This window comes from Oxyura jamaicensis, chromosome 5, assembly GCF_011077185.1.
Source record: "Oxyura jamaicensis isolate SHBP4307 breed ruddy duck chromosome 5, BPBGC_Ojam_1.0, whole genome shotgun sequence".
In the NCBI taxonomy this organism is placed as follows: domain Eukaryota; kingdom Metazoa; phylum Chordata; class Aves; order Anseriformes; family Anatidae; genus Oxyura; species Oxyura jamaicensis.
Genome location: NC_048897.1, coordinates 54,209,757 through 54,233,467, shown reverse-complemented (window position 1 = coordinate 54,233,467; position 23,711 = coordinate 54,209,757).

The following is a 23,711-nucleotide window of genomic DNA, read 5'->3' as shown; positions in this document are numbered from 1 at the left end:
TCCCGCCTGCATCCCGCCTGCATCCCGCCTGCATCCTGCCTGCATCCTGCCTGCACCAGACCTGCCCCATGCTCCATCGAGCTCCATCGGAATCAGATATCCTGAGTTATCAGTACATTTGAAGCCCTGGACCTTTCACAATCTGTGTCTCTTTGTGCTTGGGCAAGGCTTGGTTTTGCAGCTTTTAGTCACACAGTGAATCCCACTTACTTGAGTGTGAAGTAGCCTAGAGTGCTTTTTGAAAGCTAAAGGATCTGATGGAAAGACTTTTTAGGCATTTTTAAAACATTTTTTTTTGTTGTTTCCTTCCACTGACACATCTCCAGAAGGCTGTGTCATGACGACTTAGTGCCTTTGCACATCCTGACAGATGCAGCGCTGTGTCATTCTCCAGATATCCCAGAAACATCATTTACCTATAGCACTCAAACCTGCTATTACCACACTTAGGCCTGCCATTTGAACTGCTTCTGTGCTCTAGATATCCCGAACCCTTTTGGACTATTCCTCGGTTCCTGCTTCTGCACTTAATTACAAGTGGGTCTTTCCAAATCTGAGGTAGGCTTAGGCTTGATAAGAACGCCTGAGGATAAAATGAGATTCATGTATCCCTTTCCATGCAAATACTGTGACAGCTGTAAAGAGAATGAAAGTTTAAGTCTGGAGTCAATAGAACTGCAGGCAAAATATTTTTAAGACAGAAATTGATCTCTTGGTGAAGATACTCACATGGGTACCCACATGTGTCCCCAGAGACACAAATATACCATGCCCAATTTGCCAGTGTGTCTCTCTTAGAGGAATCTCCTGTAGTACTAGTGCAGGTGAGGAAGCCTTCCATGTCTTCCACTTACCCAGGCAGTAGCAGGCTGCCTCATGCCCATGTCACCCTGTCTTGGACAAGGAGGAGGCTGCTGCATGCTCGCAGCCCAGAGGTGTACCCTGGTACCGTGCTCTCCATCTGCACAGAGAGCTGCAGGCGGCAACGAGCTGCTCGAGCGGAGACTGCAGCAAATGCTGCTCAATAGCTTGGCTCCATCACAGACTGTCCTTTCCTTTCCTTCTTTCTCCCATATTAATCTGTTCTCTTTCTTGCAGGGGCTGCAGTAGGTAAATGTGACATATGGTGATGATGGGCAGCATTCCCTAAAGGTTCTGGATCCCTGAACATCACTTGCTAATAACACATTTGCCTGTTCCTCCTCTCTGCTTATTTTTGTGCTCAGGTTTCTTTCAGGGATGGCAGAGGCACTGCACACCCCCACCTACACATCCCCCACTGGGCCAGGTGATGCCACTGTGCATCAGCCAGCTCTGGTCTCCAGGCCTGAAGACACAGCCGCTGCCAGGCGCTCCCCCATGGGCACAGCAGCGAGCCCAGCATCCACGGGAAAAGGCTTGGAGGAGGAATGCGTGACCCTGTGTTACTTCAGTCCTCTTCTGGAATGATCACTGCTGTTGCCAGTTCCTTTCTGATTCCCTCCTTTGCAAAATGATGATCTTCAGCTAACTAAAAAGTGCTGTCACAGACAGGGCTGGAGCAAAACCAACTTCTTGGGCTTCTAAGGGAGCAATTGGCTCCATAAGCACTGTCAAAATACATAAAGCCAAGTGTTCCTCTACCATCCATGTGCCTCGGCTCAGCCTCTCCCATGCTGAAGGCAGCAATATTGTCTCTCTTTTTTTTTACACTTTCAGTCTTTAGGAATACAGAATTTTATTTATTTATTTTAAATTCCCACTGGCTAAACATTTTTTGATAATGGTGTGTTAATACTTTTCCACAAACAAACTGAAAGCTTTTCTTCTCCTTTGCAGGGATTTCCAGGCAGGCAATGTGCATTTTGGAAGTCACTCGGTGCATGGCTAGGCCGGAGCAGGCTGGCTTTGCTGGCAGGAGGGCTGTCTCCATGCTGCCATGAGCGGTGGGCAGGGGGCTTCGTGCTTCCACCTCCGGCAAGAGCTGCGGGGATGCTGCCCCCGATGCTGCGGGGGATGCCTGGGATCCTCACAGGGACACTCACCTACCATGCACATGTGGGGCTTCTCTCTCTCTCTCTCTCTCTCTCTCATTTTTTTTTTTTTTTTTTTTTTTTTTTTTTGTTATGACAGACTTTGCAATGGCTTCTACATACAGCAGTTCTCTCTTTGCTGGAACTAAACTCAAGCAGAGACAGGAGGGTAACGGTGGTGTCTGAGGACAGGGGCTTATGAAGCAATTGGTCCCTGTGCCTGATGTGGTACAGATCTGGTGGGGAAAGGTGTTCAAAAACAAGGTAATTGGAAAGAGAGAAAAGTGTGAAAGTAAACCAGGAAGCTTGTTTTAGAGATAGACTTGTTTTGGGGTGTGGGTTTTTATTTTTTTATTTTGAAAAATTCATGAAGAAATAAAGAGGTAAGAAACAAAAAACATAGTGGCTGAATAAATATGTGAAGGCAGTTCAAGAACTTAGCTTCATGGAAAATATCTAGCATATTCCTGAGCTGTTTTCTACTCCGTATGAAATGCACCACAGCAGTAATAACTGTGTTGTATAATACCTGACAACTCCATTATATTATAAATATGTAGTAGCTGCCAATAATTCTCCTTGTGCAATGTAGAGTTAATATGGCAAATGACTTGCATTGATATAATGTTTATCCACATGCTGAAACTCTTCAAAGATATGTTAAATGATGGTAAAAGTATTGAATGAAGAGAAAGAATCATTCCAAATGAAAATATTTCATGACTAATAGGAACAACCTTTCTGTAGTAATACTTGATGAAATCAAAAGAAAAACGTGCACATGTATGCATGTGAAAAGGTGCAGAAAGAGGTGGACAAAGCAAAGCCCGCCTGAACACCTGCACTGTGCCTCAGGGCCTGGGTGCCGGGCTCCTGCTGCCAGCTGGAGGGACGGGATGGGGCTGGGAATGGGCCCGGGGATGGGGCTGGGGATGGGGCTGGGAATGGGCCCGGGGATGGGCCCGGGGATGGGCCCGGGGCTGGGGCTGGGGCTGGGGCTGGGGATGGGGCTGGGAATGGGGCTGGGGCTGGGCCCGGGGATGGGGCTGGGGATGGGCCTGGGGATGGTGTTGGGGATGGGGCTGGGGATGGGGCTGGGGATGGGGCTGGGGATGGGGATGGGCCCGGGGATGGGGCTGGGCATGGGCCTGGGGATGGCGTTGGGGATGGGGCTGGGGATGGGGCTGGGGATGGGGCTGGGAATGGGGCTGGGAATGGGGCTGGGGCTGGGGATGGGGCTGGGGATGGGGCTGGGCATGGGCCCAGGGATGGTCCCAGCAACTGATGGTGCCCTGTCCTGGTGTCCTCAGCGGTGCCACCTCCCCTCCCGCCAGCACCCGAGGGCTCGGCCGCCCTGACCGCAGCGGCGTGGGCAGGGGCTGTGCTCGGATGCAGCTGGAGGTTCTTCCTCCCGGGGAACGTGTGTTATTAAGCCTCCATCTGTATTCACCATGGGCCCCTTCTTTCATCAACTCTCTTCTCCAATATTGTATTTCTTATTCTTTTGGGAAAGTAGTGCAGCATTTAATAAGAAGAACAGGTTGTTTTGGTACACCTGAGTATTGATGATTGACTCTCAGACTTTTTTAATAATTCAGCTGCCAGATAGGCCCACTATATCCAGAAAACACCAAAGAAATGCCCGAGAGAAGGAAACCTGGTTTGGTGATTTTTGTGCTTGATGCTGGGGGCTGACTCCTCCACAAAACCAGCTGGGAAGCAAATCCAGCCATCTGTCCCGAGAAGAGGCAGAGGCACCTGGGACTCAGTGCATCTACTGACCCAGACCTAGACCAGGGAGCAAAATGTGAGTGAGCGAGCAGTCAACCAACACGCCTGCTGCAAGTGGGGAGAAGAAAGGACTAAGCCAGATCTGAGGGCTGGCTTTGCCCAGAGCAGACAGCTTTGTGTTGTCCATATTCATCACACTGTGTTTGAACCTGATTCTTCTGCAGCCAGCATATTCATCCGGGGGATGTTTCTTAGTGAGGCTTAGGCATGTGAAGCCTCAGCAAGGCCTTGTTAGCAGGAGACACCAATCATTCTTGCCCATGTTCCATCTTTGCTGATTTCTTGGGTTGAGGTAAACCCTGATGCAGAGAAGAAAAAGCAAGGCCCCACTGAGAGTTCCCAGTGATACTTCTCACAAGGAGATACGCAAGGAACAGCTGAGCACATAAGGCCTGCCTGATGAATGGACCTTTCTCATTAGTAAACACTTCCTTGGACATTAGGCCAGCAGCATCTGCTGAGAATTGTTCCAACAGTAGAAGACAACGATCCTCCACAACTCAGGTGGAAGAGGTTTGGGTGCTCTTTGCAGCTACTGCCACTATTCACTGTTGTGTTCCCTGAAGGAAAAAGCCTTGTCCCGTTGCTCTTGTCTTGACTGCTCTGGGGTACATTTGTTGATGGCACATTTCCCGTTGCTTCAGAAGTGACTGTTTTAATAGAGACTCAAGACTTCTGTAAAAAGACGATTTATACTTACCCAAGCAATTTTGCATTAATGTATTTACATGAATTTCAGAACCAAAGCAGTCATGAGGGCTGCAAACTAGAATGATGCAGAGGAAAAGGAGGAAACAGGCCAGGGTCCAAATTATCCCATCAAGTGCATACGAGCCATCTTCATATTGGCTTATGAAAGCTGAGGGGATAAGCAATCTGCAGGCAGCACATGAAGAAAACAAGGATGGATGCATCAATCATGCAACTCACTGGGTACATCTTAAAGTATTAGGGGAAAATGAGTGTTTTATGGTTTCTGGCATTAACAGCACAAGCATACACATATGCAACAAAATCCAGTAATTAGCTGGAATTTATTTCTTGTTCCCATTTTTCCACAGGTTTCAAGATTCTTCTTATGTTCTCTTAATTTCCCAGAAAAAAAAAAAATCTCTCAAGTTCAGCAATAAACTAGATCCTTTATGAATTAAATAACTCTGATGCCTCCTCAGAGAAAACATTAGCAGGATACAGTGCTGTGCAGGCGCACCCTTGTCTGTGCACCAAGGATCTTGAAGAATCTCTTCCTCCATCATTTATGACCATTTCAGCTGCCAAAATGCACTCAACTATCTGTGCCAGGATATGTACATCACTCAAAACAAATGATTTTTACTTAATCTTTTTACTGCAATGTTTTATACTCAGTATATACTGAATGTGACATACTGCTTTTGGCTATGCAGAAACAGCAAGAGTATAATGAACCTAAAATACAGTTATCTGTAGCAAAGAGTCATACAATTTACAGGACATTAAAATGTTATTATTATTATTATTATTTTTCAGTGCTATTGGTAAATACTGACTTTGGACTCTGGGTGTTTTAAATGAAGACACTTAAACTGCCATTTACTGTACATACATTCTGGGAGTTACTTGAACTGTTCAATGCAAGAGACTGATGGTGCCTGTTACAAGGCCATTTGTGTTTTCTTCTTTTTTTCCCCTGAGTAGAGATTGGTTGTGGCCCCATTGAAGGCTTAAATACCTTTGTGAGAGAAAGTGGAAGAGAAGGCAATGGAATGAATAATCTCTGTTATAAAAGAGGAATCTGAAGGAGATAGCATTTCTGATTTTTTTTTTTTTTTTTATGAAGCTTCAAAGAAATCCATTGACACTTCACATGCTGATACCTATCTACATCCCTTGTTAAGTCTTCGATCTTCGCTGTCCTGTACAACTCTCTAAATAAACTAAGGAAAAAAGGTCCAAACCTTGGCCATTTTGATAGCCTTTACTGTTTGCTGTCCCCTTCCTCCTTAGGCTTTATCTATGACAGGATAGGCTTCACTACCTGTTCTACCTCCAGTGTTTACCTTGGTAGAGATTAAAAAGTACAACAGTCCTTTGTGACTGATGCTATGATGGCCTTAAATCTGAAATCCCATCAGGAAGACTTGAGTTGATCAGGGGAAGGAGTCCAAGCCTGAAGAAACAGAAAAAGCAATACACAGCAATAGAGGAAGTGGGGACACTGGTAGAAAAACTGCATTTGGGAACCACAGAATAAAGCAATCAACAGCTGTTACTGAAAAAAATCTGTGACCAAATGAGTTATCAAGCATAAGAAGGAATTATTCAGTATTCCACATAAAAGTCGTACTGCAGTAGAAACACAATTCTACCATAACAACATTTCTACATAACAATGTAGAAAAAGCAGTATTTTCTGCTGTTTTGAGGAACATGCAGAGGGTATGTAATCAAGGGTTAGAGAGAAAAAAACGTTCCTTCTGTTGTCAGTGACTGGGGAAGGTATGTAGTTTCACAACAGTAACATGATAAAAAATAACTCGTACTTGAGTAGAACTATTGTTGACTTTAGCAAACTGGAGATTCACATCTCCTGTGAGGATGACAGCGGGCTTCCAGCTGCGCTGCCTACCTGCTTCCCCATTACTTTTGCAGGTCACAGCAGCTATTATGCAACAGCAGTCCTCCTTTGGTTGTGCATTGGATAATTGGTTTCTCAAGCACCCCATCTCCAAGGAGGCAAGGAACCATTTCCAAAAGCATACAGTTCCTGTGACATTGAGTGCATTTCGGGGCATTTCAAAATTTTGCCTGAAGTTTTTTTCTCTGCTTAGTTTGATGATTTCTCTAGCTATTTGTACAGACAACTGCACATACATTTCTTCTGCAAAGCCCTGCTAAGTATCTCTTTTCTTCCTCATCCTTCTGGCAGGTTTACACACTTTTGCTTTTAACATGTGAACATGTGACTCTGGGCATCTCTGTTTTTTTTTTTTTTTTTTTTTTTTTTTTTTTTTTTATTAAATATTTATTTATTTATTTTTAAATAAAGGTCCTTCAGGAGCATGGCTCTGCCAAAGCTTGTGCTGAGTTAACTGATCACAGGTTTGGTGAACTTCTGGGGATGTAAAGCTGGATTCCCACATTATTGGTTGGTATCGGGGTCTGTTGCCAGCTGACAGTTCCAGCTACTTATCAGATGTTTTTCCTTATGTGGAAGTGGCAAAATACCTCAGCACTTCCTTCAGGTCTGCAGCTACATGTCAAGAGGCATTAGCCACAGTCAAAGTCCCCGTGGTATTTTCCAGTACCTAAGGGTGTTGGTAGCAGCATTACCAAGAAGCTCTTGAACATATGCTTCCTGGTGTCCTTTTGAGAGGTGATTTAAATGGAAGAGTTATTTTATTTTTTTTCCCCTCTCTAAAATTCAGGACCAGTAAACCAACTCAGGGCATTAGTTGATGGATACTTTTGATGGGACTAACAACCAGCCTCTCCGAGCCTTCCCATCAGCTGACAAAGTGTCAGCTCAGCCGCAGCACAGGTGGATGTGCTGGGAAACAGGCTTTCACCCAAATCTCTGGGCTTGCAGAGCCTATGAAGGAGAGGGGGATTGATCCAACTGTCAAGGTAAATCTGGATATGGATCTCATTCCCTGTGTTCCTCTGGCATGATCTCGCTCTGATCAAGTTCTTGTGTTCTCCCTCACGGCCTCTGCAGTCACTGCAGTATTCAGCTATGGGCTCCTGCTTTGCACTAGTGGCTGGGGGCTGACGAGGTCCTATCCCGCTCACCCTCAGCAATGCAGCAGTCATGGCCTGTGTTGTCCTCCCCACGCCACCCCACTGCAAGCCCAGCCCAGCACTGTCCACTGCACGCTTACCCTGTCGTCCATCCTCACGGCCGCAGCAACCCCCTTTGCTCACAGAACTGCTGGATACTTTCCCATGTTTCCCAACAAAATAACTACTTCAACATGAGTGGACACAAAATGGTAAGGCTGCATTTCATTAAAGCAGCTGGAAATATCTTTGAACAAGAAGCAATCCAAACGTGTTGGACTCTCATCTCCCCCAGCCGTTGGCCATCACAGCCCTGCTGCCCTCCCGGACGGCACCTGGCCACCAGGAGCAGCGCTGCCCTTGGCACCTGGCTGCACCAGCAGGGCGGGCTCATTCCGCCTGGCCAGGTTCTACTTCCTCAGCATCCCTTCAAGCAACACCCTACTGACCTGCTCCAGGTTTACGTCACATCCTTTGTAACGTGGGTGTTGTTTTTTTTCCTGGGGTTTGCAGTGCACAGTTTCCATCCTGCACCAGACATGTGTAGGATGCACCCTCAGCCCTGATGGAGACTGATGCTCTGGGCAACCTTTGCTGAATCTGACTTACTCTGTGAGTCCCAGGGCTCTGGGAGTGGCCACTAGACATCCAGCCTCCATCTGCAGCAGGTAGGAGGTACATTCAAAGTACAGAGTCATGCCTTGCAAGTAATGCTGCAAATGCATCATGTGCTGCCACCCTTTTGCACTGAACCAGAGCCTCAGGACGGCGCTGGGACAGAGGGAAGGCTGCAAGCAGCTTTCAGCCGCGTGTACTGTGGAGGCCCCTTCTCCAGGTCTGCCAGACCCCTTCACAGAGGCTTGCTGGCAGCTCCCAGATGGGAGTTGCTGCTTTGAATGAGGGGCTCCTGGTACCATTATCAGTCTGCTTACATCTTGAGCCATTTTGTCTTCTCCTGATGCGAAGAAAGTCAGTTGACACATGGAGATGGGAATACTTGTTAACTGTGTCAGTCGTGATCTTATGCTGACAGCTTTGTGCCTGAAAAGCAATTTTAGTTTAATCAAAAAGAATAGAATAACAAGTTTAACATTTGGAAAACTCATTACTGGAAACTTTATTAAACTTGAGGCTAACAAGCTTGATTTACTGCTTGAAAGATTTTTTTTTTTTAATGCAGATACAAAAAGATTTATAATACTTATAGCAACTATGATACTGAAACGCAGCATTAGGTATTCCACACTCTCCCTCCCCCCCATTCTCTTATTTTTTACATATCAGTGCATCTAACTAAGAACAAAGTCATTACCATAGAGCATTTAGTAAAGATGTTGCTATGCGATTGAATTAAGCATGCTCTGGGAGCATTTCTCCTTTGGATGACACAAGCTATTTCTCCTATACCCCAAAAGGAGAACAGAAAAGTCATTAGAAGTGAAATTTCATTTCAGATTGGTGGCAGGAGGAAAAAGGTCAACAATGAAAGAAAAAGAAGAATATAGTTGGTGGCATCCTATATCTGAGTTGATGCAGGAAATGGTTTGTGAATCACTTTCCCTATAAAAAACAGATAATCCTCTTCTTCTTCTTCTTCTTCTTCTTCTTCTTCTTCTTCTTCTTCTTCTTCTTCTTCTTCTTTTTTAAAATTTAGGGACTAGTTTGGAAAAAACGTCCTCATCCATCTCCTCCCTGCATGCTAACCAAAGCCTGTCTGACTACAAGTCTTGTGTGATGTGCTGGGAATGTTGTGCTCTGCACTGTAGCTCTGAAAAACAAGCTGTGTTCTGGTATACTCCAGAACACAGGAAGATACAGAAATGTATTCATGAATCTGATTTGTCCCTTGGACTATGGAAAACTGTAAGTACCCTAGCGATAAGAGTTCAGTGCACAATTGGACATTCATTCACGTCAGTAAGGCATGCCTAAGTTTATCCCTCCCCAACCACAGAGAAATATTGTAGTTGTGAAAACTCAATCTGTGTTCTAGAAAAGCCAAGGCTCTTGTGCCTAGTTTATCCAGAAATGTGCTTAAATTCCATGTTTTAATGATGCCTTTCTCAGAGTCCCCTGCTTTGCCAGATCTGTGTTTTTAAAGGCTTGCTCTGAAAGGCATTGGGGGAGTTGAGATTAGAGCTCAGCACCATGCAGCTCACCTGTGGCTGGGGCAGGAGTCTTCAAATCACAGCCAATTAGGGTACAATGGTGTTTCTGTCCATCGTCAGGATGGATGTGAGATCTTAAAATAACTAAGTAATTTTCTAACTTGCCTCAATGTAGGGTTGTAGTCTCTAGGTAGAAAGCGATGTAGGCTTGTTGAAATAAGCACGGGTACCAGAGTTAGCAAGTGAAGGTACTTGGGGTCACCCGGATGTCTGCCCTCACTAGTGAGAGCACTCACTAGTTAATTTGACAAAATAAAAAGGTTTATATGTTTGCATTTGATATTATATGTTTGTGCAAGCTATAAACAGGTTTGTATAGTGATGCTTGCCTGTTTTTAAAGTATTGTTAAGTGCAGTTTTGATTTTAGGCAGTAAATGGATTTATATTTTTGAATTCTGTAGCAAATGTTTAACTAATACAACTTTTTTTCCTCTTCTGTTTTTACCTACTGAAGAGAGATAACTAAGACAAATGGCAACAGGGTTGCAGTAAGAATGCCTACTGCTGACCTGACGAGTCTCACTTATTTGGTCAGCAAATTTTAAAAATGGGTATTGAAATGAATGCCTATGAAGTCAAAGCATTAGGTGGCTTAGTTTGGCAGAAATCGACTATTTGCTTAGGTAGTTATCATTGTGAAGAAAGAATCATCTTTCAATGAAATGTATTTATGTGTTTACACAGCAAGAGATGAGTACTTTTAAACATCAAAAAACCCCACAACCTCTCCAGCTAAGATACGGAATATAAATATTGATCAGTTCAGAGGTAACATTTATTGGGCTGATCCACTGGCCAGCAGCTTGTGCCATGCAACTGAGCCTATATCACTGGAAAGTGTGTGATTTTATCTGTTATTTGCAAATATGATGTGCTATTTTTTAACATTCATATACCAAACTGGTATTATACTGCAAACAGTAAAGGATGCATTAGCTGTAGCTAATGCCTTTCTTGGGTAAAGTCTGTAATAGAAACTTGATTTCCAAGCTTGTGATGAATGTGAAAGCTCTGAAATCCATTACATTGGCCCTGAAAAGTGACTGTAAATGCTCTGTATTGCAGACCTATAATTCCTTCAGTTCTTTTAATGTTTCAATTCTGTCACTGGTGGACAGAAAAAAAAAAAAAAAAAAAAAAAAAGCAACCATACAAAAATAACCCCAACCCCTGAAACAAGTCAAAGCCAAAGCATTCCTTCCCACCACACTCACATTAAGTACTTCAGGTCATCAGGTGTGCTGTATAGAGGAAAAATAAACAAATTACCGCTTTATCATTATTTTCCTGATAATTTATTCCACGCACAATATTCAGCAGTTTGTTTCCTGTAAGCTGGATGCAGTCCTCAGTGTTGACTCATGGCTGCAGCTGCACGTCCCCCTGCTTTGCTGAGGGCTGCTCCGGGTTCAGAGTTGTACTCTTGCCATTTTTAACCGGTGTTAATGGCTGAGGGGTGGATGCTGGGCTTTGGCAAGTCCAGGCAGCTTGACCTTGAACTCACAGAAACATTGCTTGAAAATGCTCAAGTTGCAGCTTTGGTCTTTTTGTTCTTCGATTAACAGCTTTAACAACTATTGATCAAAATACTGAAAAAAAAACAAGTGTGTTTTTTCATCAGGTTGATTTAAAGCAGCAACAGCATTGTTCCCTAGCTCAGCACCTGTCAGAGCTCAGGCACACAGAGATGGAGGAAGGCGAGGAGCACACTCTTGCTGTCTTTCTGTGGAGTCACAGCAGCCAGGAGAGTTTCGATACCTTGATGTTGGCAGTGACCAGCTGCCTGAGACTGTGTTTTAGAGCAGTTTTGTGAGGCTCCCTCTGGAATCGCCATAATAAGCCTTTTTTCAAGGCCGCAGGGTACAAAGCTCATGGCAGAGTCTGGTGAGGAATCCGACCCTTTCTGAGGTCTTTGTCCAGAGATTTGACTTACTGGGCAGTTTCCATCCTCCACTACGAGATGCATTTCTCATGTCCTCAGCACCATGCCACTGTTCACGACTGTAAGGGCCCAGCGTAATGAGCAGGAGTCCGCGGAGTTTGGGGTGTAGCAGCCAGTTTCCCTCACACACTGAACTCTGCTGGAGCTGGCGGTGCTGAGGAGAAGCCGCCAGGCAGAAGCCCAGTGCAGCACCCACAGCCACACAGAGGGCCGGTGCCCTGCCCCGTCTGTGTTAGGCCCCTCTTCGCCAGGACAGCTCGGGGACGTGGCTGCGCCCCGTGGGTGCTGTCAGGAAGAGGCTGCAGGGGTTCTTGCTGGGCCCTGAGGCTCTGCTCTGCCAGCTGCAGGCATCCTGCGCTCCCCACGGGAGGGAGCGGGGCCCTGTGCTCTGCCTGCCTCCCACAGGCAAGTCCTTTTTGTCCCCACGCCTGAACCAGGGCTCTGCAGCAGGCCAGAGGCAGTGCCTTTAACCACGGCCCACGTAACCAAAATGCTGCACCAGGAGTCATGAACGGTGATAGGAAGACAAGGAATTTTCAGGGAAAAGCTAAATGCAGTAGGGGCTTGATATTTTTGAAAAGCAAAAATGTCATTGTCAACAGCCTGCAAGCTGCAAGGTGGCGGAGTTTGTCCCCGGTGAGCGGCCCGGCGGCTCCGCGTGGCTGTGCTAACGCCAGCCCGGGACACAGCCCCATGCTGGGGGTGCTCCGCGCGCCCTCCTCGCTGGGGAGGCGGTGGTAGTCCGGTGCCTGGGCCCCTTCTCCTCCTGTTTGTTTGGGTAACAAATTAATTACAGCAAGATGATTTACTGGATCTCTTAAAGCTAAACAAGATTGTTAAGAGATCTAATGCTTCATCTTAATGGGTGTTCTGAAGGTTATCGTATGCTATATCTTAGAAGTTTAAATAAATTATAAGAATTAAATATTCATGAAGTTCCATTGTTTGGCTTAGTACAATTGCTTCCTGTAGCATAATTCATTCAACAATTTTGTACAAACTGTATAAGTATGTTTTAATTGCTATAACATAATTTACAGATTTCCTCCCATATGGCTGATTGCAATAGTAGATACAGCAAAATATCAGCCGGCAACATTTGCTTAATAAATTGTGTGTCTGAGCAAGAAAAGCTGTATTGTTTCAGTAATTCATACTCTGCAAGTTTTTATGATTGCCTCATGTCATTTATTGGCAGTCAGCACTTAGCATAGCCCCCCCAGCGTGCCATCTCTGGTGCCCATCCGCAGCACGGCCGCTCTGCTGCTGCTCGGGTCCCCAGCCCAGCTCAGCCCCGCTGATGCTGCCCGGGGGCTGGCGGGGCGGCTGGGCTGCCGGCTGTGCCCAAGGGAAGCCTTCACCTGCCTGGGGCCGCTGCACATGCTTAGTGGTTTTTGTTTTTCTCAGCTCAGCAAGTGTCTGCCTTGAAAACACTGCCAGCGTCCGTCAGGGGAGCAGAGACGATCCCGCCCGGTTCCTGGACCCGCTCTGACTCACTGAACTCCAGACCCACTGGCTCAGTTTTCCAAGTCAAAGCACGGTCCCTCTCTCAGACAGCCCACGCTGGCTGGAGCCTCTTGGTCTCAGCCAGCGTCATGGGGCAGGAGTGGGGAGCCGATGGCACGGGGGGCACGGCTGGCGGGGTGCAGTGGTGCTGTCCAGGCACATCCAACCCCCAGCCCTGCGTGGCGTGAGCCCGCACAGCCCTGCAGCGGGTGTCTGCTCCTCCCGGGTCCTCCCTTCAGTCAGGAACCAGCACAAGAGCAGGGGCAAAGTAAAGCCCAGGGCCTCGACACGGGCTTTTCCTGCTCTGCTTCTGTTTGCTCAGCACCACTGGGCACTGCTGTGGTCTGCGCATACAAGCCACTTCTAGTACTGAAACACGCAGTGGGGAAAACGAGACTTTTTACATTAACTTTTTTTTTTTTTTTTTTTTTTTTTTTTTCTCATTCAGCGTGCACACACACATTGTTTTAGCAGAAGAGCCAGGTTAGTACTAGCTACTTTTTGCAGGCTAATGAAGGCTGACGAGCAGCTTTGCTGTGCCCTGAGCCGCGTGTGCTCCTGCTGCGAGCTCCGAGTTCAGCCCTGAGGCTGCGTGAACGTGGCAGGGGGAGACGCCGGTGACCCAGGCTTGCTCCTATGTGTGGCAGTGCCCAGCCTTGAAGTGTAAATCTTCTGATCCGCTGTAGTGATTGCGTGTATACCATTGCACTTACAGAGAACCGGGATGTATTATAATGAGGGCAGGGCATAGCATAGCTTTAAATATGACCTGAAACAACCAGGATCAAACGGTGCTTGTGACAACTTTGCTGTTAATGCACATCCAGTACTGGGAATGCGTGTGTTAAAAAAAAGGTAGAGTTTGAATATGTGCAAGAGGGCAGTTTTCACAGCTTCTTCTTCAATACTTCACCAATGCTTACCGTAGCTACTCATGCAATCTTTTTAAATAACAAGATGAGTCTTTCATGCTCAGCTTATGTTAATGATATGTATTGACTTTTGCATATCGTAAATTGTGCATGAAATGACCCATTTCTGCCTACTAGAAATGCTACTATGCAATTATTACTTTGTAACACATTTTGAAAAGTAAATCTTAAAAACGTTCCCTTTTCACTCACTAGCAAAGTAGCGGTTCCTCATTGAGAAGTGCATTCCAGGATTAACTTAATGATTTGAATCTGCCTGTTCACAAAACAAAACAACAACAAAAAAGGGACGTTCTTTGGGCAGAGACCAAAGAATTTGTCTTTGAACTTCAGCGCTTCTGCTTGTGCTCAAATACAGGGCTGTTATTGCATTGAAAGTAATAAACAAATAACTGGCGATAAGAAATAAATTGCTGGCTAAAGTGTAGGACAAATCATGCAAAAATCAGAAAGCAGTCACTGTGCTGTTGTCATTATTGGTCTTCCAATGTTGTTGCTAACAAAAGTGCATTAAAATGAGGAAAACTTAAATTTTTTATTCTCCCGTGTATTCTGATATTTCAACATTTTTTTTCATCTCCAGTCTGCAAAATGGTCAGTAAAAATGCTACTAATAATAATTAAAATAAAGGGCATGGGATGAATATTCCTGGAAAATCCTGTGAGATGCAAATGCAACCTTCAAATTTCTGCACAGCACACTATCCGCTCTGAGTCATCCCCCACTCCAAATGTTCTCATTTCAGTCACTTTGATTTGGGTTTAATGCAGGGTTTGGAGGTTTTCCTTGCGCAGTTCTCTTTAGCTGTTCTGTACAGCTCTCTGTGGCTCTGCGCACGCAGTTCCTTCCCCGGTGAGCAGGTGACAGGCAGGGCTGTGCCCTCCCGCAGGGGCTGGGCACTGAATCCCGTGCTGCCTGTGGGAGAGCTTCGCAATGGGCAAATGCTGCAGGACGGCGTTTGCTGCCGTGCCACAAGACTTACGAGGCTGATGTTCTGTCGAGGCTTGAGCTATGGCGGCGTTTACAAGAATGCTACACCTGCTGTATTTCTCTTGCCTGTCCTGTGCCTTTGTGTTCAGTTTACGGCCCCAGAGGTACAGATTTACACGGGCTGAGCGGTGGATGTTATGCAAATTGCGGTCCATAACTCTCACCACCTCTTGGTACCCTGTGTGCTGATGAATGCAATTTATCTGCAGGAAACAAAAGAAATTTTTCAAATGGCAGGTCCTTCTCATTTTCTGTTTTGTTCATTGCTCTGGAATTATGTGTGACAGTTTTGTGTTTATGCAACATCATTTGTTCTGCCACGCTAATGTCACGCCAGTAAAAGTTTAGCTCTCCACCCTGTAAGAACCAGGCTCTGGCTTTCCTCCTCCTGTGCCCCCCTGCATTGCACAGATTTCCACAACATGTGTACATTTTTTTTCAAGAAGAACAAACCCCAATCAATAAATCAAAGAATGAGTACCAACTGCTTATGTAACGTGGACAAGTTGTGTTGCAACATGGCAGAGCATTACTGTAAGCTGAAGCTTATTTTGGCATTAAAATGCTAATGTAGTGATGATAAGTTCAGAAACAAGTTTATATCGAATGCACACTCCGAAATACGTAGTGGCAGTCTCCCCGTGCTGGTAGGAGAGCCCTGAAGCCAGCTAGCTGTGGCAGTGACTCACGGCCCTCCTGCCGCGGCTGTTCCGCCTTTTGCAAACCCCACACAGTCATTACAGCAGACAGCGAGGAGGGGGCACGCTCGCTCTGTGCCAGGGTCCTGGTCCCAGCCGCGGGATGCAGCCCCTCTGAGCCACTGCCAGACCCGGGCATCTAGCCACATCTAGTAGGGGCAGAACCAGGCTTCCTCTTTACAACTAAAAAACAAACAAACCAAAAACCACATGTTTTTACATAAAAGAAAAAGGTAAAAAGGTGTAGAGAAGTAATGGGTGCTTTCCCAAAGCCACCTTGTGAATCTCAACAGTAGCCAAACTACTCACTGGCTTTTGCCTCTGTGTCTGTATCTCATTTGGGCTCTGGTCATTGAACAGCTTCAAACCGAAACCCAACGGGATAAAACCAAAGGAGGCTGTAGCCTCACTCAGGCACCGAGGAGGGCCGTTTCTTTGAGTTCCCCTCTGCTCTGCGTGTGCACAGCAAGGGACCTGAGCTCCGGGACGGTGCTGGGCTTCCTCTTTTGCAGCAGCTTTGTTCCAGGGAACAATCATGCCCTGGGCTGTGCAGGGGGTGTGGGCAGAGGGGACCCCCAGAGGGTCTGGCACACCCCACGAGCCACATCCCCTCCGGGTGCCCGCTCCTGCTGCCCCCCCGGCAGCACCAACCGTGGACAGGCACTTGCCATCGCCGTCGCTCTGTGTGTGTCCTGGGCAGAGGCACGTCAGCAGCTCCCCAGTTGGTTAATGAGCAATCACATCCTTACCAGAAAACATTCTCTTGTTTTTAATCATGGCAATCTGACGTTTTGCTCAGGAGCATCCGCTCTGTGCACACAGAGCAGAGCTGTACTTTATTTCATGGACAGAATACGGCTGGATTTCAGCTGGGCGCCATGGTTTACATGGGATATCATTTATTTCTTGACTGAGCAGAGGTTTCTGTAGGTCTTTTATGGACAGACACGATGTGCCATGCTTACTTGAATAGACAGGTGAATGTCGTGGGCAGGGGAGGAGGAGGGAGGACCACATTGCTCGGTGCTCTTGCAACACAACTCACCTCCGCTCTGCCAGCCCTCTGCTAGCGGGGCGCTGCCAGAGGGAGGAAGGCAGGGCTCTTCCAGCCCACAGGGTGCTGTAAGCACGCGCCTGCGTGGGGCTGAGCCCTTGGGCCCTGCGTGTGCTGCTGGCACCAGCAGCCTGTGAGAGACGGTCACAGGGCTGCCGGGCTGCGTGGGCAAGCTGGAGCTGAGCCTCCGTCAGCGGGGAGGTGGGGGAGCTCTGAGGCCACTTGGTGCTCTGTGGGCTGACTTGGAGCTGGATCTGGTCTGGCACTAGCATTGGACCATCCTTGCTGGCACTTGTACATAACAGTACCTGCCTCCAGGTCAAGGCAGAGGGAACACAGGGAGCCAGGGATAACTCCAGGACAAAGGAAAAAGGAAAAAGGACAGGAAAAAGGACAAAGGAAAACGGGAAAATAAATGTTGTTTCTACCTGCTAAACAGGTGTTGTGCTGTTAATTATGGAGGTCACTGGTGATGAGGGATATGAATGTGTCTCTACAGCAGGAAGGGGCCTTTTCACCTGGGGACCAGGGAAGCTTGCGGCACGAGCAGAGCCATGCTCCGGACGTGTGCGCTGTGACGAGTTCATTCCTTAAATGCACCTGGCAGTTTCTGGTGACTGTACTTTTGTGAAAGACTTTGCAGAAGATCCAGCTTTTACTTAGTCCCCAGAGCTGACCTGAGCTGAATTGCATTTGATCTACCATGCTGTGGCCTTCATTGCTATTTGTTGGATAATAAAGTGAAAGGGAAGGAATCTGTTCTCTTTTGGGTAACTTAGTGAAAACAACTGAGTAAAACAGCTTTTTTTTTTTTATTATTTTTTTTTTCCTTTTTTATTTTTTTAACAGGCTAAACATAATGAGCAGCTGAAAAACGTAGGCTGTGACCACAACAAAAGCTTGCGGGACACTCGGGCAGGATTCAGTGATGTGGTTGCCTGTGGCCAGGCAGCGAGGTATGGGCACTGCAGGGGCTGGACTGGAGCAGCGTGACCACACTGTGGTGAGAAGTGCTGCAGAGCAAGGAAAAATCCAAAGGCTATAGCTGGAAAGAATTCAAAGCTTAATCCCATAATTAATTCCAATAACTAATATTTAATACAAAAAAAAAAAACACCTTTTGGAATCATGCCATCCTAGAACACATATGCACTTTTCCTCAGTCTTTAAATAACTCACTGGCTATATTTATATGCCATTTTAGCTTAGCATGTTTCCTTTTTCTTTCTTTCCTTCTTTCTTTTCTTCTTTTTTTTTTTTTTTTTCCAGTTTTCTGAAGAATTCTTAATTTCAATAGTTCTTTCGCATATTTCATTAACAGTGTTTTATTAAAATCTTTTGCAGTGATTAGAATTTTAAGCACATATTTAAAGAGAAACCAAAGAGATTAAATGGATGTTAATAGAATTTAAGACAGCCCATTAGCAACTTTGTGCCATATTTGTAAAATTCATGAAGCAACATGTTTAATTATATATGCTGATGAGATCCAGGTTTGAGAGCCTACCAGCGAATTAACATCAATGTTACATGTTTAGTTTAAGGTAGAACTGTGTATCAATCTTCATGTTTTCTGGCATAAGCTGTTTGTCAGCAGTGTGAAAGCCATTCCGATCCATTTCCCAGCAAGGAACTGATCATTTGTAGGGAAGATAACCTGACAGTTTGGCCGTCTCTCCCAGGAGCAGGGTCTTTCACCTGCTCTGTTTCCTTGCCCACATTTCACAGCCCCCACGGCTGGCCCGAGGACAGCGGTGGTGCTGGGACAGGGGGTGCGGAGATGCCAGCAGCAGCATGGCAGGGCCGGCGGGGCAGTGCCCAGCACAGGCTCCCGCAGCCCCGCGCCTTGGCAGTGCCCGGTGGTGATACAGCCAGCCCGCCAAGCCCCTGCACGGAGCACTGCTGCAGGGAAGCCCACGAGGGGAAGCCCGGGAGAGCCGACAGCGATGCGCTGGCAGGGACAAACCCTGCTCCAGCCTTCCGCCACAGGGAGGAGGGTGGTGTAACTCAACCCCAGTGTATTTTCTCTAGGACCTTGATACAGCACTTTAACTCCCTGCAGATCTTCACAGCTTGTGATCTAGTGTTTCTTTTCCTTAAAACCTCTCTTCTTGTATGCAATTCCAAGTTTTCTATTCCCTGTTTAAACCTTAATCTAAATTTAGGAGAGATGTAGATACCAATGCTCCAACAGGAGAAGGGACAGGCATCCAGCAGAGACAGCCTAATAACATGCCACTGACTGAAATCAATCTCTGCCCACAATAATTATAATTTTGAGGCAGCTCAAAACAAGTTATCACATCCCACTACTGCTGTAATTGTACATGCACCTTCTGCCTGATGTCCAGTTGCAAGCTGCCGTATCTGTGAGCCCACTGATGACAAGTTTGGGAGCTTTCCTTCTCCAGCAGCAGCCAGAAATGTGATTGAAATGCCACGTTAAGACTTATGTGCTCGAGGTGATTGCCCGCACTTCTCAGCTGCTCCTGGGCTTGTTCCCAGGTGCCAGGGCAGGCACGGGATGCAGGGTGGCAGTGCCCAGCAGCAGGACATGGGGGCGGGTGCTGGTGTCCTGCCGAGGGTCCCCCCGAGCCGCCGGGAGGCTCCAGTGCTGGTGTCCCCTCCTGTGCCACCTCCTGGCAGAGCAGCCGGCAGTGCTGGGCGCTTTGCAGGTTCAGCCATGGCTCCTCTCCTGCCAGGAGGCTTCTTACCAGGAGGCAAAGCAAGGCTCTGGGGAAACGGGGCATTTTCCTCCACCTCTGCACAGCAGAGGGAGTGTGGAGGAGCCAGACAGGGCTTCAGCCCAGGAGTGCAGGTTTTAATTCATTTTGCCTATCAACACAGGACAGGGTGCATTTCAGCCCATATTTCTGTGAATAAAAACCTCAGTCACCTGCCATTGGTCTGACAGTAGAGAAATCTGAAGGTAATCACTGAAGGTCTAATTTTCAAGATCTTCTGTTTTTATATATTTGTGGTTCTGCTCTCAAGAGTTTGTTTTCTGTGGACTGTGAAATTTGGACTGCCTAGCATAGGTGGCTCAATGCTGGTTTTGTAGTCACTATATATTCTCCTGAACCTGATTAACAGTTTTTGTGCAAGTGTTGCCTGGAAGTGATCCAGTATAACAATTTCACTGGAGAATGGGATTTCATCAAAATGTATTACACGAATGTGCCAGTTTCAAAAACTTTAATCAGAAAAGGGATCTTAGAGCCAGGAGGTATTTTCTGTTGGAAAGGGACACTGGTGAATACAGGTGCATTTTCATTTCAGAAGCTGTTTTGACATTTTTTTTTTCCTTCTTGGCAAGGCCAGTGCCTGGAAAGAGATTTTTTTTTATTATTATTATTTATTTATTTATTTTTTTCCCTGCAGGCCCTTGGGCCCCCCAGCTCCTGGCACGGCTGTGGGTCTCAGCCATGGCAGGCACCGCACGAGGGCTCGGTCTGCCTCACGCCAAGGCAGCACTGCATCGTGCGCTGCGTGGCAGAGTCTGGCTCGCCATAAAACCGGGCTTTACAAAAACAAACAAATCCCTTCGCCTGCAGAGGCATGCGTTCAGCGCCCGGCACAACCCGCAGAGCAGCAGGCTGCGGTCGTGGTCGGGGCTGCAGGGCACGGAGCACAGCACCCTGCCGGGGCACATGGTGGCCTCATCGTGGAGACATTGGCATCTCCTGACAGCCAGCGCCGGCCTGTGTCACCTCTGCCATTAGCCCAGGTACCACCAGGAAACACCTGCAATGGGCGTTGGAGGGCAGCTCCCCAGCTCCCCTGGGTGCCACACTGCGCCATTTCAGATGTTATGCCTGTGGCAAGTGGCCAAATCCCTCGTGCGCTGTGAGTTCCTTACTCAAGGTTGGTTTGCTGTGTTCTTTTTCTTTATTCAAAATCTCTCTCTTAGCTGCTAGGTAGTTTGATGAGTTCAGAGCTGAAAAGAGCCAGCTTGTTCATCCCCACTTTATTTCCATCCTTTTGAAACAGTCAGGTGCTGACCCGCAGTAGCTGCTTAACTCAGCGCAGGGCGGCTCCACGGAAATGCAGGTTACTGTTTATGTCTTTACAGAAGGATCATAAACACGTTCAGCTGAAGTAAGATCTGTCTGCACAAAAATGAATGTGAGTTCAGGGACAAAACTGAACTCCAGTAACTTAAAATAAAACAAAACCAAAACACTTTGAGTAACTTCAAAGAGGTCCCTCGAACACTCGCAGTGCCGCTATTCAGTCTACGCACAATAAACAAACCATCGCTATTTCTTGGCATACAACAAACAAACCATCACTTTCTCGGAGCACAACGGTACAGAGATCCTGTGTTCAGGACTCTAGTCCTGCGTTCATCATTTTGGGTTTAGGCAGTGCTCTGCACGTGCTACACAGCGTTCTGTTCTGGTGAAGCAGTATCAGGCTGGCAAACCGAGCTGGCACATAAATCATATTGAGAAGAAAATACCTGTGATAACCCACTAAATTGTACATTTATTCCCTGCATCGTGAGCACCCTCAACTCACAGAACACTCTGAGGGAGCGACGAAGGCCAGAGGGACCCAGCCCTCCGCTGCAGGCCAGGCTGAGGCGGGTGGCGCCAGGCCTCGCTGCCCGGCCTGCACGCGGATGGCCCCGGGCACAGCAGGGCTCCGGACCGCGCGCTGGGGCACCTGGATTTCTGGAGGTCAGGGGAATTCCACAAAGAAACGTTGGCTAGAACCTGAAGTTTAGTTTCCGGTAACAGCTCCTCAGAACGAGTTGTTCAGCATTTGGGTTGTTTTGCTGTATTTGTTCTCAGATGGTACCTTCTTTGATTTTTCCGCGTTCTGTGATTGTAGGACTACTATTTAGTGATGATGTAATTCTCTGCTTTTCCTGTTGAAGAGCATTTTAAAATAAACATCTTGGCCAGATAAAAATAATCCATGATTTAGTTCCCCTGGTTTTATTAACATGACTACCTCTCTGCTAATGCTGTTAAATCTGATGTATTTTCTTTAAACCTCTTACCCACAAGAGATCATGGAAGACGTGTCCCATGCTGTTAAAGATGCTCAGTATGGAAGCGTTTCAGATGAAAAGAGAAAAAGAGTTACAGCCACAGCAAGATGTATTACCTAAATAGCAGTAACTTGCACGTGAAAGGATGGTTAATTACAGTGCTGTCTTGCTTCCAGAGAGACTCCAGCAAGTACTGCTCCAAGACCTGGATGCACAGAAGTTCTTTCTTGTTGAGCTTGTCCAGATTCACATTAAATGCACTCAGAAATGGCCTGCATAATGTTTGTTGATATACAGCAAAGTGATGGAGGTACCTACTGCTTTATTTTGGACAGAAACTCAGTATCCAGAAAAAAAAAAAATAAAACTTGGAGAGTAGGCAGAGAACTATAAGGGGCCAGTCAACACTCTGGTACTTTTTAACGAAGGCTTTATTAAAAAATATTTAAAGAGGAGTTATTGAGAAAAGTCAATGTGAAGACTAGCTCCCTGGGACTGGGTGGCAGTCACATAAATACAGACATGAACACCTTGCCTTATAATACACTTAAATTAAGGCCTGTTTTCATTTCTTGTCCTGCTGTTTTGCAGTTCAACCTCCATTTGATGTCCTAATTCTCTCTGTCACTTAATTCCCAGCTGCTAATATTGCTTCTTTAAGCCTCTGTACAGCCATAACTACTGCAGCACAAACACTGCCTTCAGCTGCCCAAGTCTGGGGCAGCATCTGAGGGACACCACTGCCACGGCATTGTCCCCCATTGGGGCAGCCCTGTGCTCTCAGGAGCATGACAGCCGTGTCCCGCAGATGCTGCCGCCAGCCCGGGCTACCAGGCGTACCCACATGCAGCAGTGTCCCATGGCCATCCCTGGCACCTCGGTGCAGGCAGCTGAGAAGCACCCACGGGCAAGCACACATCCCTCCGGCTGGTGCGCCCCTTGGTGCCATCCCTCCTCCATGGCTGCTTTCAGCCAGTCTTCTGGGAAATGGGTTGCAAGCCTGGAAATCAGGTGTTGGAATAAGCACCTCTCTGAAAATGGTCTTTTCTTGGCGAAATGGTTGCAAGTTGCATCGGAGGAGGCTTACGCTAGATATTAGTAATAATTTCTTCATGGAGGGGGTGGTCGAGGATCAGAACGAGCTGCCCAGGGAAGTGGTGAGGTCCCCAGCCCAGGAGGTATTTCAGAGATGTGGGGGCACGGCGCTTGTGACTGCATAGGACAATGACTACATAGGTCACAGACATGCAGTCATAGACTAAACATGTATGGCCGTGCAGTCACAGACAACGATTCCCTAGGTCAAAATTTCAAGTCACCTCAGCAGGAAATGCCAATTAATAATTTCCCTATTGTCTGTGGCTTTGCTGGTTCTTTTTTGCATTAGCGTCTCTTTTTATAAGTAGTCCAAACATAATCTTCCTTCTGTTTACAAAAAGAGAAAAAGATTTTGTTTCAACATAATGTAATTAAAAATGAATATTTTACAGATAAGCTTATAGTTGGAGGGGCTTTGTTTTCTGCAGGATTATTCTCTCCTATTTCATAAAATTAAAGGGCAGAAAAGATATCAAGTACTTTCTAATACCATCTAAAATTTGACCAGTTTAATTGACATTTTTTTAATAGGATTAATTTAGTACTTGAGAGAGATGAAAGATTGATAGGACTGGAAAGTGAAGGCTGTAGTTTATGAATATGAGAAAATGTCGAGAGAAACAGCAGTGGGCTTCAAACGTCCTGCTGCTCTCTTTTAACATGTCCTGAACAGGCTCTTGAGACAATAACTCAGACTCAATCTCATTTTGTCTTGAACCTATATGAAATGGAGAATGACAATCATTACAAATTTTGCTGA